Source organism: Nanorana parkeri, unplaced genomic scaffold (genome assembly GCF_000935625.1).
Source record: "Nanorana parkeri isolate BGI_ZX_2015 unplaced genomic scaffold, ASM93562v1 scaffold260, whole genome shotgun sequence".
Lineage (NCBI taxonomy): Eukaryota > Metazoa > Chordata > Amphibia > Anura > Dicroglossidae > Nanorana > Nanorana parkeri.
The window spans coordinates 1,019,745-1,036,846 of NW_017306528.1; the positions used below are offsets into that span (position 1 = coordinate 1,019,745).

A 17,102-nucleotide genomic window follows, 5' to 3' on the forward strand; every position below is an offset into this window, starting at 1 on the left:
ATTGTCAGTGGGACCTATAATGCACTCATGCATCAAAAAATTGACAACACGTGTCAACGCTTCACACTGATGTGAACTAGCACCATTTAAAACAATGGCTAACCAGTGTACATGCATTTACTTACATTAAAGCACACAGGTGTGATTGAACCCAGAAACACCTTCATCAAGTTTCATCAGGCAAAAAAATTAAGTCTAAAGTAGCAGAAACATCAACTATCTGAATACAACCATTATGGAAATGTATGAGCAAGATATACGTTTCCATATGAGAAGGGGTGTCAAATTAATTTTCATTGCGGGCCGCATCAGCATTATGGTTGCCCTCAAAGTGCCGGTTTTATCTGTCTGACTATATAAATGTATCTACTCTTTATCATATTAAATAATTGCCTCGGCATTTGATTGTTACTGGTTTTAGTAATAACTTAATAATTAGCTCTGAAAGTAGTAGTCTAGGAAAAATAATGGCAATTAGTGTAATAGTGCGGACCCTCAGGTGGCTGTGCAGGTTCAATGGTGTGCTGTGTGGACTTATAGGTGGCTGTGCAGGTTCTGTGGTGGGCTGTGCAGGCTTTCAGGTGGCTGTGCAGGTTCTATGCTGGGCTGTGCAGACTCTCAGGAGGGCTGTGCATGGTCTACAGTGAGCTGTGCAGGTTCTATGTTGGGCTGTGTGGTCTCTTTGGTGGGTGTCCGTGGTCTGTGCTGGGCTGTGGGGGGTCTTAGGAGGGCTGTGCGGTCACACCAGGGGTCCCGGTCGGTATTGGAGGGTACAGGCGGCGTGGATCCACAGGAAGGTGGAGGAGATTTTCAGCCGTCGCTGTAAACTGGTGCTGTGATTCACTGGAAGCCTGCCGGGACCTTGCTGGCTTCCTGATTGGCCTGCCGGGACCGCCTGGCTTCCTGATTGGCCGGGAAGCCGACTCCATGGTCCCTTGTCATGACTACTCGCCCAAATACTCAGTATCGGGCACAGACCTTATCAAGTTCATCACAACAGCAAAGTTTATCATGACAGCAAATGTGTCTAGTCTAGCGTTAATTAAGAGATGTATCGAACATCAAATTCCCAGATCATGTACATTTGCAGAATACAAATGTACCTGGGAATCTGTTACAACAACCATTGATTTCTTGGGCATCATTATCCAAAAGTTGGGGTGTGCCTTAGCAAGCTATCCACAAGTAAACTGCATACAATACTTACACCAGCATGGTACGAAGTTTCAAGAAGTCGTTGTGTTCCGGATTCTCCACTTCCACGACACCCCAAGGGTACAACCGTCCACGGATTTTCTTCCCTTTCACCTCAATAAGCTGATTTGAGCCAATAACTGCAAAAGGGATGCTGGCCTGAAATAAACAGACATTTCCTGATCACTGTATGACATATTAAACAGAGAAAAATAGCACAGATCACTGGTTGGAACTTGCTTGTCTGTTTGCCACATAGAGTCTCTTTTAGTGCCATTCTTTAAAGGGAAATCCAGGCCTTTGTAAAGCATGGCATATACATTACAAACTTCATTATATTTACCGAAAAATTACTTTTTTCCAATCTTTTTATAATTTTTAAAATTATTTACTTTACTGTTAGAGGCTTTTCTAAACAGGCATCTCTAGTTTTTATGTTTTCAAATATGCTAGTTGACGGGAATGGTGTAAGTTTGAATGTTGACTTTATATTGACAGGATAATTTTTCATTCAATACAAACCACAAGAACAAGATCTGCACTAATGCAATATTGCTTACCACCGAGTGCATAGAGCAAATTATCCTTAACAAACAGAAAGGATGATTATTTACTAACTCCATCTTTTTCCCACCAACCATATTATCCTACTATATTTTATGGCTACTATTGTAAAAATAGAAGGCTGTGTTTTTTTAACCTTTGCCATCTGCCTTATGTTCAAAGTTGTCACGGGACTATACGGTCCACTATTTAAGAACCTGTAGAGACGTTAGAATAAATGGTTATGTGTTGCTTGCACTACAGAAAGTTTTGTGACTGGTCCAGCAAACCATGCAGCCCTTCCGTCTTCAGTTTTGTTACTGGATTTGCCTATATGTGTCCATATCTATCCAGATGGGGCAAAATGACATACGTAAATGGCATATTATGGGTGTTGTGTTTTGGCGATGCCCACCCTGTTAGAATATTATTTTTATTATTATTATTATTATACAAGATTTATATAGCGCCAACAGTTTGCGCAGCGCTTTACAATATAAGGAAGACATTACAATCACAATACAATTCAAGACAAGATGGTAAGAATAGACACAGTCCCAAATGTTCCTTATGGAAAATACAGTCATGTTGGCTGTGTGACAAAATGGAACTGGGAGTTATTGTTTTCCATTATGAACACAAAGAAAAACCACAGAACATGTGATTTTTTTTCCCCTTTCAGAATATATTGTACTAAGAGGGAGATTAAATAACAAAAAAGGTGTTTCAGCTAAGTGTCAAATGGGTGAGTGCATTTACTCTAGTACATTTCTAGTTAAGTCAACCCAGGGGCCACTCTCCAGCTTTCCAAGCAGGATTAATAGTTGAATACCTTTGTCTACTGTACTGTGTGTCTTTGCAGTTGTGCATTTGAAAATGCATTGTAGCATGGAAGTAAAATCCATCATCTGGCCGATGAATAAACACACCTCTGGCAGTTCTTTTGTGTCTCTTGCCCCATTATACTGTGTAACACAAGAATGTTGGTGGCAGGTCCCAATTTTAGACCTGTCATTTTTCAGGGTTGTCTGTAGATACTGCCCATGCACACATACCTCTCGTGTCTGCATTTCCTGGGATGACAGCAACTCTCTCGGTTTTGTGAGAATCAGTAGGTGGAGTAGCTAGAAACAGGAATGTTCTGATTCACTGATTTAACCAAAAAAATCACACCCATTCATACAGGCATTAACTATTCACACACATTATGGTGTACAGTGGAATGTTACTATTTATCATTTTCTGTATATTAGTGATGGATTAAGAATTTCCAGGATGCAAATAAAGAAATAATTCACAGACACGGTTTTGCATACTCTGCTTAATTATCTCATTTTACTGGAGTTTACTGGAGAAAGAGATTGTGCTTTTCTTTAGATGTAGTCATTTATGTACACTACACATACCATACACAGATATTTAATTGTACTTAAAGTATAAGAACTTCCTTACATGAGTGCATTATAATGAACCATGGAGACATTCCCCATCACATTATTTACTACATATACTGTATGTGTACAAACACTTTCAAGTATTACTTTTGCAGCCAGCTCCAGATCACACAGTGCATCTTCCGTAAACCTTCTGTGGGTTAGCATGTGCACAGTCTATCAGGTCATAAGTGACAGCACAGGCTCCAGGAGCTTTCCATATTTTAGCATTTAGGAGGGCGAAGCAGGGTGTGGCAGTGCATGGCAATGCCAATGCGTTATCTCCATTCCTGTGTCCAGAATCTGAGTGGCCAACGCATGCTGATGGCACAGGTGTGCACAGCCTTTAAAGTAAAGTTGTTGGGAAGGGTTCAAGACTCCACCTGGGAGACAGGAAAGCTCCACCCAGGAGTCAGAGTGGAGTCCAGTGCAGCAGGGTGCTGCGGATTGGGAAGAACCCCCAGTGTGCAGGTTAGCACACGACTGAGGCTGTCTGGAGGAACAGACAGTGGGCTGAGGCCGGAGCAGCAAATGCAAAGCCAGGAGGCTGGATGGGCAGGTGCTGCCATGAGATGCTAAAGAACCCCTGCGAGGGTAATTGTTCGGTTTTGTGAACTTTCATTTAATAAAAGTGGGCAAGGAAGCCCTTGAATGACGATTACAGCGAGTGGATGCGTCCTTTATGCGCTACTATTTTGAGCTAATCCCCACAAGGGGAATGTCTTGTCGTCACATTGTATAGTTGGAATGCACATTGTATAGTTGCACACAACGTGTATTCAGCTTTGGCCCCAGCTGGGAGTGTGCATGCAAAGCTTGCTTCATAGGACCCTGCAAGGAAAATGAGCCACCCTAAGACCAGGAAGCAGAACTAGTGCTGTGGGAAACAGCAAATCATTAGGAAATGAAAAAGTTGCACATCAAGAAGCAGCATAGAGTTTTTTAATTAAAGAAACGTTTTGGGTCTATTCTGGCAAGGAAACAAAATTCCTGTACATGTCTGCTTACTATTTTTTTTTACATTGTACACTGACTGCATGTTTGCGCAGTGCAGAATGCACTTCTGTCATCCATTAGATGTCAATAGTTCAGCCAAGTAGCGGGACAATGATACCCCAGCCTGTAGGATTAACATAGTTAGTGGTCACCCGATGGCCAAAGAAAGAAGACACAGTTGTAGATTACTTAGCTTACCCTTGGACCAGCCGTAGGGTCTCTCTGTATGTCATATTTAAGAGTGTTACATTAAGGGCCCATTCACACCATTGCATTATATACGTGCTATAACGCAGGATCACAGGGCACTTAAAGCATATGTCACCATGTAAACCAGTCACCATTAAAATCTATAAAGATCTTCACATCAGTGAGTTCCAGTTCCAGTGCATCACATTTTTGAAAAGTCCTTTTTGCGGCATCTTTTGAGCATTATGGTAAAATAGAGTGTACAATTATAGAGAATTAAATTGCATGGAAAATGCATCAAAATGCACTGAATATTCAATATTAGTGCATTTTCTAGTCACATGTCCATATTTCCAACAAACACAGGCACAACCCACAAAATGGAGACAGGAGATGACAAAAAGAAGAAAGAGGAAACCATATGAAATATGCACACAAAATGCACGTAAACGTGTCTTGAGTCATATTTCATTGTGCTGTGACTCTAAGCCCGCATAACAAGGAGAATAAAACTGAGGGCTGCTTAAAGTGCAGCCTGAAGGACCTTACACCCAAAGCAGGCATCAGCTGAGCTTTGAACATTCATGTGGTAAACCTGTAATGGAAGTGGTTAAGTACAATTATGACAAAATGCCTATCTCAATAGACAATTGTAATATATATGTTAATTTGCTTTTTGCTCGTTTGCCTTCCTCAAAACCTTACTCAGAAATTGGTGCTAAGCACCCCCCCAGATCCGAAGTACGCAGTAGAAATAGGAACCAAGTTGGCGCCTCCTCTTCAGACAACACCCAAGACGAAAGATATAAACATCTATAAACATCTTGGCAGGAAGTTATGCATAAATGGATCTAACCAATGATAAGCTAGAATATATAAACTAAAACGCTTTTCTGCAATGCTACTCTCAGATATAAACGTTCACCTGTTAAATTAAAACCCTGAAAAGGAGAACAATAAAGGAGAAGTGATTTTACACTGATTGGAGTTGGCGTGATTTCATTTTCTCTCTGTGATAGTATACTCTATTGAATCAGGCCAGGCGGCAGATATAAGTACGGAACTTTTGATCCGATCTAAATTTGTGAGCAGGTCCAAAACAAACCTTAGAGAAAAAATAAATTGTTTGTAAAAAAGGGGTAGATTTTTCTCAATAGTGAAAAGATGTCCATCCTCCTAGGACACTAGCAAAAAACTGGGAGTGGGAGGAGCTATACCTGGCTGGCCAATGGATTTGTTTGCTCGCTAGTGTCCAAATCCTTCTCTAGATGGCAGGATAGCCCGATCGTATCAGAAATAACTGAGATCCGTGTCCCGTAATGCTCGTGAAAGAAAAAAAAATTTTGGCTACAGGTATACTTTAGTTAAGTTAAGGGTCACAAAAAAAAATGTACACACAAAAAAAACCCGCAATAAAATTTCTAAAGTCCCCCATCCCCACATAGACGCGCAAAAACGACGATTGTGCCCATTATTACGTATCATTGCGAACGTCAGAGTGTGAGCAATAATTTTAGGGCCATCAATCACTGTTAACTTCAAATTGATAAGCGGTAAAAGCTTTTGAAGCATCGCCTATGGCCAGTTTTGGGTGTGGTAGTATTTTTGCGATTTCGCAGGCGAGCACAATTTTAAGGTTTCACGTGTTTGGTGTCTATTTACCCGACGTGACCCCGTCTTTTATGTTTTACCAAAAAATTGGGTAGTAATAAATGTTTCCTAACATAATAAGGCTTGGGTGGTACATGGTATGTTAATGCACTTAAAAAAACTGTCCCTCATTCGGTCCCCTAATTGCACATTGCAAGCTATTCTACACTTTAGAATATTATTTTAGGTATGCTGTGTGAATAGAAACACATAACAAAGATACAGTGGGGTTTTCTCAAATTTCACTGCAATCCTATGCATGCTTAGATTTTTTTGTGGCTCAGAGTAGTGTAATCTGATCTGGTAATTTCAAATCATTAATAAGGTCACTGTATAGTACTACAGCGAAATGTATGCAATCACAGATGTAAATGGACATGACTAGTGGGTAATTTATGTTAGTAAAATGACACTAGAAAGAATATAAATGCTTGGTGTGGTGCGTCTGACCCCTGCTTGTTTGTTTGGTTGCCTGTTACCCATTTGTACAGAGTAATCAGTATTTGAGAATTGCAGTTCAAGCCAGGGAGTGTAGAGAAATTTGCTGTAATGGCCTGAGAGCTGCATGAATAAGATTTTGCAAATACCCCGGCTGTGAACGGGTGATTGAAACATTGTTAGTAGAGTAGTTTGACAAGGGCAGCAATGATTGCACGCTCTGGAGAGGGAGAGGCAGCAAAATCCTTCCAGCTCATCTCTCAACTCCCAGCACGTGGGTCCCAGTACTAGATTATGTGCTGGTCTCCTGCAGCTCCTGATCTGAAGTATGTACATCAGAGGCAGGTAACACCAGAACAAGATGTATAGGGACAAAGTTTCTTCTCTCTGACAAAGTTGGGCTACAATTAGGCAGGATGCTCCCTTACAAATATGGCAACACCGAGAGCTTGACCAAACATAGGCACATAGCCATTGGTGTGGCAGTCTACAAGCAGTGATTAATTGTTATGTTGACACTAAATATTTGGAATTACACTTTCACATAATGTATCATGCTGTCAGTTATGTTGCCAGAGGGCATCTTTTCCACTACAATACCGAACTCTGGCTGGAAAAGACTCCACACATGGTCACCGATGACAAGACCTAGAAGGGAAAATGAGGCATCATACATGGCCTCCTAAAAATGTACTTACATCGGAAATTCACAGAACTCAATATTCCTTTGATAAGCATGACAGACTATCTGTGTGACTTTTCTGGACACTGCTTGCCAGCATTTTACCTTCCTCCAGTTTATAGTGTATGTTTAGCCTATACTTTTTTTTAGCTTTAGATAAAGTAGGGAAGGATTGAAACCCAGATCAGGTTTTTTTTTTTTTTTGCTATCTGTGTACCCTTGGGGAAATTTCCCTTAACATCCTATCTATCCCAGAGACACAACATTACGGACATTAGAGGAAATCTCCCAAGGTGATGGGAATTCCCCAATTAGACAGTTGTGCTCAGAACAGATGTCCTCATTAGAAGATTTCCCCTTACCTTGTTCTGGGGACAGCTCTGAAATGTATTTCACAGTGACAATGGTGACCAGTACAAATAGAGGGTTGGATTTCCTCAATGGGGACACAGCAGTAAATAAAAAGTTTTTCTTAGAGATACACTTCAAACCTCTAGAGCTGGAATCCCCTTTCCAACTGTTTCAGGTTTTATCCAAACAGTTGAAGTCTTAGGAGGGGTCTTGATCTTCACAACATGCTTACAAATTAAAAGTTACTGTTGTAAAACTATTTTGTGAGCTTTTATTCATTTATATATGTAGCACAATGTTCAATAACACTTATTAAACTCTCCATTAAAGGGTTGTGCCCACTCATTATATATACAGTTTAAGATGAAACCAAGACTGAAGAAAAAATAGAAGTGTTATCCCACATAATATACATAATATCTAATTTCAGACCTTCATCCCCAGTCATGCAAGCTTTCTCCCAAATTTGTCCATATTTGTTCAAATTTATTTGTGGGTCAGGTAAGGAAAATGGATGTCTTCCCCTTATCAGCCTCACTTGACTGACCTTGCCTGTCCTCCATGCAGTCTTTGTAAATGTCGTGGCCTCTGAATCTCCTCTGCATGGGCTTCTGTACCAAACAATCCCAGATAAACTCACTAAACCAACCTTCTGTCCTACTTTGTTTCAACATTATTAGCTGCTGTACTTGTAATATGACATATGCAGTCTATTTGTGTCAGTTGATATGTATCAAATGTCCTCCCTGAAAGTACATTAGACCAGAAATGGTGGAACAAACGGTCCCTATACATATTGTATATATGAACCATTAAGTATTCCAACTGAGAGTCCTGCTGTTCCTAAACATATTCAAGGTTTAAAAAACAGTGACCTGTCACCTGTAATATAGGCTTAGCTCTCTAAATCTCTGAGATGACTGTATGGCAGTGTATGCTCTCCACCCAACCCTCCTACCCCCGCCCACTTCACATCCTTCATGTCGCATATTCCTATTTGTTCCATATTAAGTGTGCCCACCAATGCCTACCTCTGATAAGTGTCTGGAGCCAGCTTTGCGTGGATTCAATACAGAGAGACTCAAAGCTTGGAGGGAAAACCAGTGTTGCGCAGATTTATTGGTATTACTTTTGTATTGACAGCTACATGTTTTCTTCCTGGTTGTGCCTGTATTTCTTGAGGACCAATGAGAAAGGCTGTTTGCTGTTATGTGATTCTGTACTAAAGCTCTATACTAAAGCTCCCCATCAGGGTCCCACACTGTTTTGTGTATGAAGATAGTGTGATAATGTGTTTGTTGCTTGGTTAGGTTTTAAGACTAGGGCTTGTTTCCTTCTGAGTATTAATCTTACAGTTCATATTGTCCCATACTTTATGTATAAATATTTTAGTTTTAGAAACGTAAAATGATAAAAATAAAGGCATGCACTGCAATTCCATCCGAAAGATAGCACTTTTGGCATTTTGCCAAAAGTGCTATTTTCGGCGGATATGTTTTGGCGGCTGAAACTTCGGTGCATCCCTAGTTGTTACTCATTAGTTGTGAAAAAAGGACCCTGTATAACATAGACAGGTTAATAAAACAGACAAATACCTCTTACTTCAATAGCAAGAATTGGTTTCGGGCATGGTCACTGCCAGAAGATAAAATGGACCTGACGTCAGTTGAATCTTAAGGTAGAGGCAACCAATTGGCCAAGTATTATTCACTTCAATAACAAGAATGCTTCATTGGTTTTGGGCATGGTCAGTTGAGGCATTGGGCACATGGTCTCTGTCAAAGTATAATAGGGAAATCACCAACCAGTTGGCACCTCTGCCCAGACACTCTCCTTAATTCAATCGATAAGAATCTCCTACACCTAAAGGAAACCACAAGTCTATGTACCAAACTGATGCAGGATTCTCATTCTTAGGGCAAAACATACATTTTTTTATCCATTTAATTATCTTTCCAGCATTTTACACAGGCAAAATATATATGTGCCTTTAGTTTGTACTATTGTTCCACTTATCTAATTCCTTGTTTGTAGAAGTTATGTTTTAATAGCAGAAAGAGCCATGTGTTGTATAAAAAAAGCCATGAAACATTTAACTGATCAACAACATTTCTGTTAGATGAAAAAGATGAAGAAAAAGTTTACATAGTAAAATATAAACCAAGTGTATTGTTGGAAGTGAATGATGATAGTAGATGATGGTTTGTGCACTTTGATAGTAGAAGAGCACAATATACTCACAGCAAATTATTTGCAGTCACTGGTTATGCACAAGAAGAAATACAGCTGCATAGAAAGTAATTGGTCACAATATATTCAGTTGTGTGGCTGTTCCTGTTTTCTGCATAATATATCAATTTATATCTGTCATGGAGTAACTGGAGAAGGGCAGTGTTCTGCCGTGTATGATAGACGACTAGTCTGCAATGCATTAACACACATAATAGAGGGGTGATCTCTGCAAAAGAGCTGCCAGTTCTTGGGTTTGTCTGCACCCCCTGATACTCTTCGCGGTAATCGTTTCACTGTCACAATTTTCAGCAGAAGGCAAATGTGTGTTTTTTTTTCATTCCATTACTGTTTATATGGAGCTCGTGTTTTTCCCCCTTTGTATCCCCAACACTGACAAGTCTCATAGGGAGTGTATGTTTAATTCCCTGCTGATGCTACATCCTGTTGGTGCCAAAGTGACAGATGGCCAAGACTGGTAGGCTCACATATTCCCCAGCAGAAAAGTGGAAGCCCTGGCTCCTCTCCTGGAGAAGCCATGTCGGTGTGTGACTGGATGAATTCCTCATCGCTGCAAGCCACAGTGACATTCATCTTCGTTAGCATGGGAAAGGGCTCTGTTTAAAAGCAAAGTGATTTGGAGAATGTGAAATAATGACATTGCTGGTTCTGTATACTATTACATTATTTTCTACTAAATCACTATTAACATATGGAAGTCATTGGAGCATCATGGCCATTTAAAAAAAAAAATCCCCATCTTCGGATTGCATTTATTGCTACGTCATAAACATTGTAGTTTATTTTTTGTGTTACTGTTTATTTCTAGTTGTACTTATAAGAAGTATAATGTATTTGAAATGTGATTTCTTCTACAATGTAAATCCAAATAAAAGATATGCTGGCATGGTCAAATAATAAACAAAAGCTGCTAGCATCTTTACTCAAGAGTCGGCTAGAATATATTATTGATTTGCCACTTGACCTGATTTTTTAACTTTTTTTTTCTGATCACTATGTAGGCTGCCATGGTTATTGTGTGTGTGTATGTGTGTGTGTATATATATATCTATATATGTATATAGATATATATATACAGTATATATATATGTATATATATGCAATTTTTTTATGTGATTCATTTTTTTGGTCAGCATGTAGGCTCCTCCATGACACGTTTCGTCCATTTGAAAAAGTCCCACGGAGAAAGTGCGTCGGGAAGGAGCCTACACGCTGACGCCGCTATTGTAGTGCATCTGGATCGGCTTCCAGGTGAGGAGACGGATTGCTCGATACCAGTTGGCATTCACTATTGAGGGAAACATTAGAGCAACCTGAGAGGGATCTTATGCAGATTAACCATCGGTTACCTAGTGGGGAAGAGAGGTATTTGAAGCCAAAAAGAGTATACAGAGCTTTTATAGACCATTCTTTATGATCTAGAGCAGTGGTTCTCAACCTTTGTAACCTCAGGACCCACATTTGTCCTTGGTCATTAGGTCTCAACCTAAGTCACACTGCACTGGAACGCACAGCATTTGGGTAACGCAACACACCTTCCACACCCGAATGCACAGTAGGTGCGATTGCATGGTACAGAGCGTTAGTCGCACGGTACTATGCGATTAACGCACTGTACTAGTGTGAACCTGACAAGAACTGGAGTGGATCCTCAGCCTGGGGTCCAGTGTGGGCTGCTGTGCTGTGACGGAGCTTCATCCATATGTGCATTGCTTGAACAGCTCCCTTGTGAGCCCTTTAGAGGTTTCTGGGAGCCAGAATGTGACGTCACTCCCGTCCAGGGACCTCTACAGGACATGGAAGGCAGCTGTAAACAATGCACATATGGATGGAGCTGCCTCCAACCCACCCCACCTCAAGCTGACTTTCGGCACTGTGCAGCATACTTTGAGAGAACTGACAGTGCTGCGCTAGGGGGAAGCTGAGGAGCCCCTCACCTAGAAAAGTGGAAGGCACCACTAAATATGGGGTCGCGACCCACTTTTGGGTCACGACCAACCAGTTTAGAACCAAGGGTCTAGAGGATCTGGTTAGTGTGCTAGTGATTGCGCACTTGGAGATGTATCACGGGGAAGCCCTATTGGAGTGAATCACAAAAAGTCACAGTGGATTATGGATTTTTGATTATACGCATGATTTATTTATAATTTATTTGAAATCATTTGGGAATAAGGAATACATCACGATCTATCACAGACCTTTGTTGTCACAAACTTAATGGACATTTTATATGTGGAGGACACTATATGACACTGAGTGAATTTAGTGGAATATTTATATATATATATAGATATCTATTTATATAGATATATTTATATATCTACATATCTACATATATAGATATATTTATATATCTATATATGTATTTTGTTATATATGAAATAATTTGAGTACATTGTTTATTTACATAATAAGTGCACACTTGAAGGGTTGGATATAGAGCAGTGTTTGTTGCTTTTATAGTTGTGGGAGGAGTTTGTTAGCTTCTTTCTTTCACTGCAGCTGTCACAGAGGGTGGGATAGAGTTGGGATATTGACATAGCATGGATATTCATTTGCTTATTAAGTTAATTTCCTACCCCTGCCTCCAAAAACCTTGAAATTAAACCTTCACCACTAGAACCAATATGTTCCCCCGCTTGTTTTTGTAGTGTCATTTACTTCTGAGAAGACTAATCAGAAGTAATTCTTTAAGTGGTTTGTTACATCCAGGTCTCCCTCAACATATGTGTGTAGCCAGTCTTCATTTGTGTTAAAATATTAATATAGCAAGGCACATTTTGAATTTGCAAACACCTCTACACCTCTCCCAAGAGGAGCTAGTCTATAAATATATGAACATGTTATTCTGAAGATTGCTTCACCCATGGAAATACATAGTTACATAGTATTTGAGGTTGAATAAAGACATCTTATGATGAGCTTTAGGTGTAGAGCAATCGGCAAGATGGGATATCCACTGGGCCATGTATGGATGTTCAAAGTACATGGTATTTTGTTTCAAAGGATATTAGGGTCAGGTCATATTTAAAGTTCCCAGCTATAGTAAACTATTTCCAACATAAAGATCGAAAATATATGCTCTCACAAACAATTATATATGAATCCGTTACTGGCATATAAAAAGGTAGCTTTTCATTTGCAGAATTGCTTTTCCAAAGCTGTAATTAAAGCACATCTAAACCCTAAAAATGAAAATAATATTGCATTTTACCAATCCCTAAATGTGGTGGCTGCATTAGTTTTCCTTTTTTAGGCTTTTATTTCTTTTACTTTCACCTGATGATCTGAATAACACCCTTCTTGTCTTAGAATGACCCCACTCTATGGAGGAGCAATGGAGCCACCCTTGGACAGCAGCCTTGTTAGATGGACTAGCGGATTTAGATAAACTTAAATAACATATGGGGTAGGTGTTTTTCCCCCATAGTTCTCCTAAAGGTCACGGGAGGACACAAACTAGCATCCTCCCGTGACCCAAAGCTCAGTATACCGCCAGCTACAGCTGGCAGTATACTGAGACCACCGCCGCCGGGACGGATCCCGACAAAGCTAAACTCCAGCTAAAACTTTTTAAGCAGTTACAACAACAGCTTTTTTTTCTATTGGGTGTCTGACAGTGAGAGCAGAGCCGCATTTGCAGCTCCAGCCGTCGCTGACAGCTGGTATAGATCGGGAAATCCTGATGTATACCGGCTTTTTATTCCTAAACTTTCAGCAATAGAAACATTTAGCTTCATGTTTCTATTGCTGAAAGAATGTTGCTGGTTTTCTGATTGTTTTTGATCAGAAAACCTTTATTGACATCTGATCCTGAAATGCTGCAGGATCAGTGTCACTAAGGTTATTATTGGCTGTTCTTAACTTTGAAGCAGCCTAATAATAACCAAACATTAATTAAATTATCAAGCAGTAATAGTGAGATTATTTCACAATGACTGCTTGATATAATTAAATAAATAAAACAAATTTGAAAAATAGTGAAAAGTGTAAAAAAAATAAAATAAAGTTAAAAAAATTAAAATAAATGTAACAAATAAAAATTACATATGTGACATTGTGACACTTAGTGACAGTGACATTGTATGCCAGGTGACCACTTTTAGCTTTAGCTTTTAGAAAAAAAAAGATTAAATGTTAGGTTTTAGTTTTAGGCAGAGAAGTACAGAAACATTTCTAAAATCCTAGGAATGTGAGGTTTTTCCAATTAAAGGACAAATAAATGAATGTATTTATTGTTTTTTTTTAGCTGTGCTGTTTTTCTAAAAAATACTACACATCAAAACTGGGGAAAAAGTGTTTTCTTTATGTTTTTTTCCTCTTTTTTTATATTTTATTTGTCCTAAGTGAGGCATTAGGCACACATATGTGCTATAAATATATAGCCCTATCTGTCCTCTAAAAAACAATATATAATATGTGTGGGTGCACTTTATAAGAAAGTATATTACTGACGTGGAAGAATCACACAGCAAAAATGTCAAACGTGTGTCAGTCATTAACAAACAGAAACTAAAAACAAGCTCAGTCATGAAGGGGTTAAATATTACATTCATTATATCACCATTTTGAACAACTAACAGCTTCTTGCAGCTGTGTGCTAAATTGTTGCAAATGTAACCAGATGTAGTGCCAAAACCGATCACTTATGGATAAATCAGGAACAGAAGTATGAAAGAAAAGCATGAAAGTGTTTCTTACACCTTATTTCTAACTCCAAGTAACAGAATTGCCTTTATTTTATTTTTTTTGCAGTTCAACGGGAACTCATCTGATTGCTATAACCATAAGGTTGCCTGTTTTCTTCAAAAGCCATTTACTCAGGAAGTTTTGCTTAACTCTGCCTTGTATACAAGATCTGTATATGTTGTATGTGTTACATTGATTTATGTTTTCTTGATTTACCACATCCACACTCCGGTGGGATTTCACAAAGCACAAAAACGCAGTTTAGCAAATGTTTTCATACTGAAACTTTCATAATAAGGTTTAAAAGGGAAATGTAATACATTGGATGCAGTTCGGCACAACAGATTACCAATGGCCTACTGAGATGATCAGGTAGTCTTTCTTAACATTCTCTTGTCAGTCTACTTGAAATAGTAAAACACTGAAGAGTTTTTGCAACTGCAATGAGATCAAGATAACCTTTGACATTTAAATGGTACAGGTCAAACACAGGCTGACCTTTGACCTTGAAACGGCTGAAATTTCACATCAGGGAAGATCATTTTGATTGTTTCCAATGCAAGGACAATTTCTCTTCATTTTGTGTGTTATATTTATGCAATACAACTAATAAAATGAGATGTGTATCTGAAACTAATTGTAGAAAATCTTATAGTTTATCGTTACATATACAGTAGTTGTATCTAAGTTCTCTAGCAGTAGAGAACAAACTAAAATACAGCATATTCAAGCACATTTTAACTTACAATTATGTTTGTAATTAACCAATTTGAAACAAACAAGTAATACAAAATAAGCAAAATAAGCAACTCTGTCTACCTATTTTTGCTTTTGTGCAGTGTAGTACTGCTATTTATTTAAGTATAGTATATTATTTCAGTATAGTATTTATACATCTTCGCTTTCATCACTAATTCACAAATAAATTATTCCTAAAATAACCACAGTGGACCAAGCAATGCACACAACATGTTTTTTTATGGCCCCATGGCTAACCATGCAAGAACCACCAAGTTTAATACAGCCTACTATTATAAAACTATTTATATGTTACTTTGTAATGTGAAGCTTTAGTGATGCTATGAACTAGTGTGTGTGTGTGTATGTATGCATTGCCCTTGGAAAATATAATCATTATTTGCATGGCTTTCTTCCCCCATCATTAAATGAGTAATAAACCATTTGTTTTCTGGATTTGTGATGGAAGTGATGGAATCACAAATCCACCCAATTACCATCGCTTAAAAAACAACTCACCTATGTGCGTCATCATGTGGCCATCATTGAAACTTTTTCTGAAAGTGGATACAAGTGCTACAGTGTGCATGCACCGACAGGTCCCATAATTGCAATGTCATTTCACAGGGTCCAGTCAAGTCTTAAGGACCTGAGGGGACCCTATCACTGGACCAGCCAATGGGAAATTCCAAGGCACCCTAGCAGCACCCTAACAGCAACCTAAGCACCTGAGGAAGGACCATTCCCGTTTGCATTGAGGAAGAGAGAGGAATCCATGTCTAGCAAATCACGTGATCACTAAGTAAAAGCAGCTTTTAAACTAAGATGGCAATTAGTTAGAAAGAGGGGTGGTAAAGAGTATGAGGGGAGCACTAGATGTCCAAAGATCATGTTTAAATTTTGTAGAAATATATTGTTTACATTTAGAGTGTTAATTTTTGTCATAGAAAATGAGCAGGATGTGTAATCTGGCCAAGGGTGCCCAAGTCATAGCATACAGTATGGGGTTCATTTACTAAAAGAAAAAAGGGAATTTTCACTTTGCAATGGAATTTTCTCTTATTCTAGTGAATGTGGTGAAAATTCCCTTTGCAAAGAATATTTAAACACGTGCCAGGAAAATAAATAAAAATCTGTATTTTTGCTAGCTCATGGGTGGATGAGGAAGTCAGCAGAGCTTTCCCAAATTCACTAAGCTGAGGGAAAATCCCTTAAAAAGTGAACAGCCAATTTGCCTTTAGTACATCAACCACAATGCATCTCAGGTGATAATGACAAGTTTATTATATACAGCTTTAAAAAGTCTTCATTTGGTGGACACCAGTAACAAGCTCATTTATGTGTGGAACTCTAGCAGCAATACTACATTTGTCTTGCAGCCAATCATAGTCAAACTTTACCTGCTATAGTCTCCAATCATTCCTAAGTGTTAGACATCACATCTGTTATAAATCATCATGTAATGGTGAAACTGCGACAATAGCAAGCTAAAAGCTACAAACAAAACACCAGAAGAAGGTTGGGAGACAGCGGTGTGTACCTGACCCACTGGATTACCTTCAGTGGCATTTTAATTGCTAGTTTACAATCTACATTAAATAATTCACCTTTATTGACAGCAGAAAATCAAACTATGGGCAGAGTCCTACCAAAGCAAGAGAGCAGAATGGCCGCTCTCTGTATATCCACATATACTTATTTTACATGAGGTTTTTCATAAGAAAAGAAAGCCATACATGTAAAGATAGGAGCAACTAAATCAACCCTGGCTTTAACACATGAGAATAGTTCAGTCAGATCATATGAGCAATGGTTACACAGATGCTTGTTTGATACAGACCAGTCAGTCATCCTGATTATATCAGCCTAAATATATAGTTTCCTCAAAAGTCACAGCTACAAATACGGGTTACCTGGAGATCAGCTAAAAACAATCTAATCTTCCCAAA

General features: G+C 38.9%; 1 long non-coding RNA gene across 1 annotated transcript; it reads right to left on the reverse strand.

Annotated features, from left to right (window-relative positions):
• Positions 1–1,212: 1,212 nt before the first annotated feature.
• Positions 1,213–16,666, reverse strand: LOC108787419. Its single transcript, XR_001941257.1, has 3 exons — positions 16,656–16,666; positions 7,231–7,234; positions 1,213–1,353 (listed from the first exon to the last, which is right to left on the reverse strand). It is a non-coding gene; the product is annotated as an uncharacterized LOC108787419 (long non-coding RNA).
• Between the last annotated feature and the right edge of the window lie 436 nt (positions 16,667–17,102).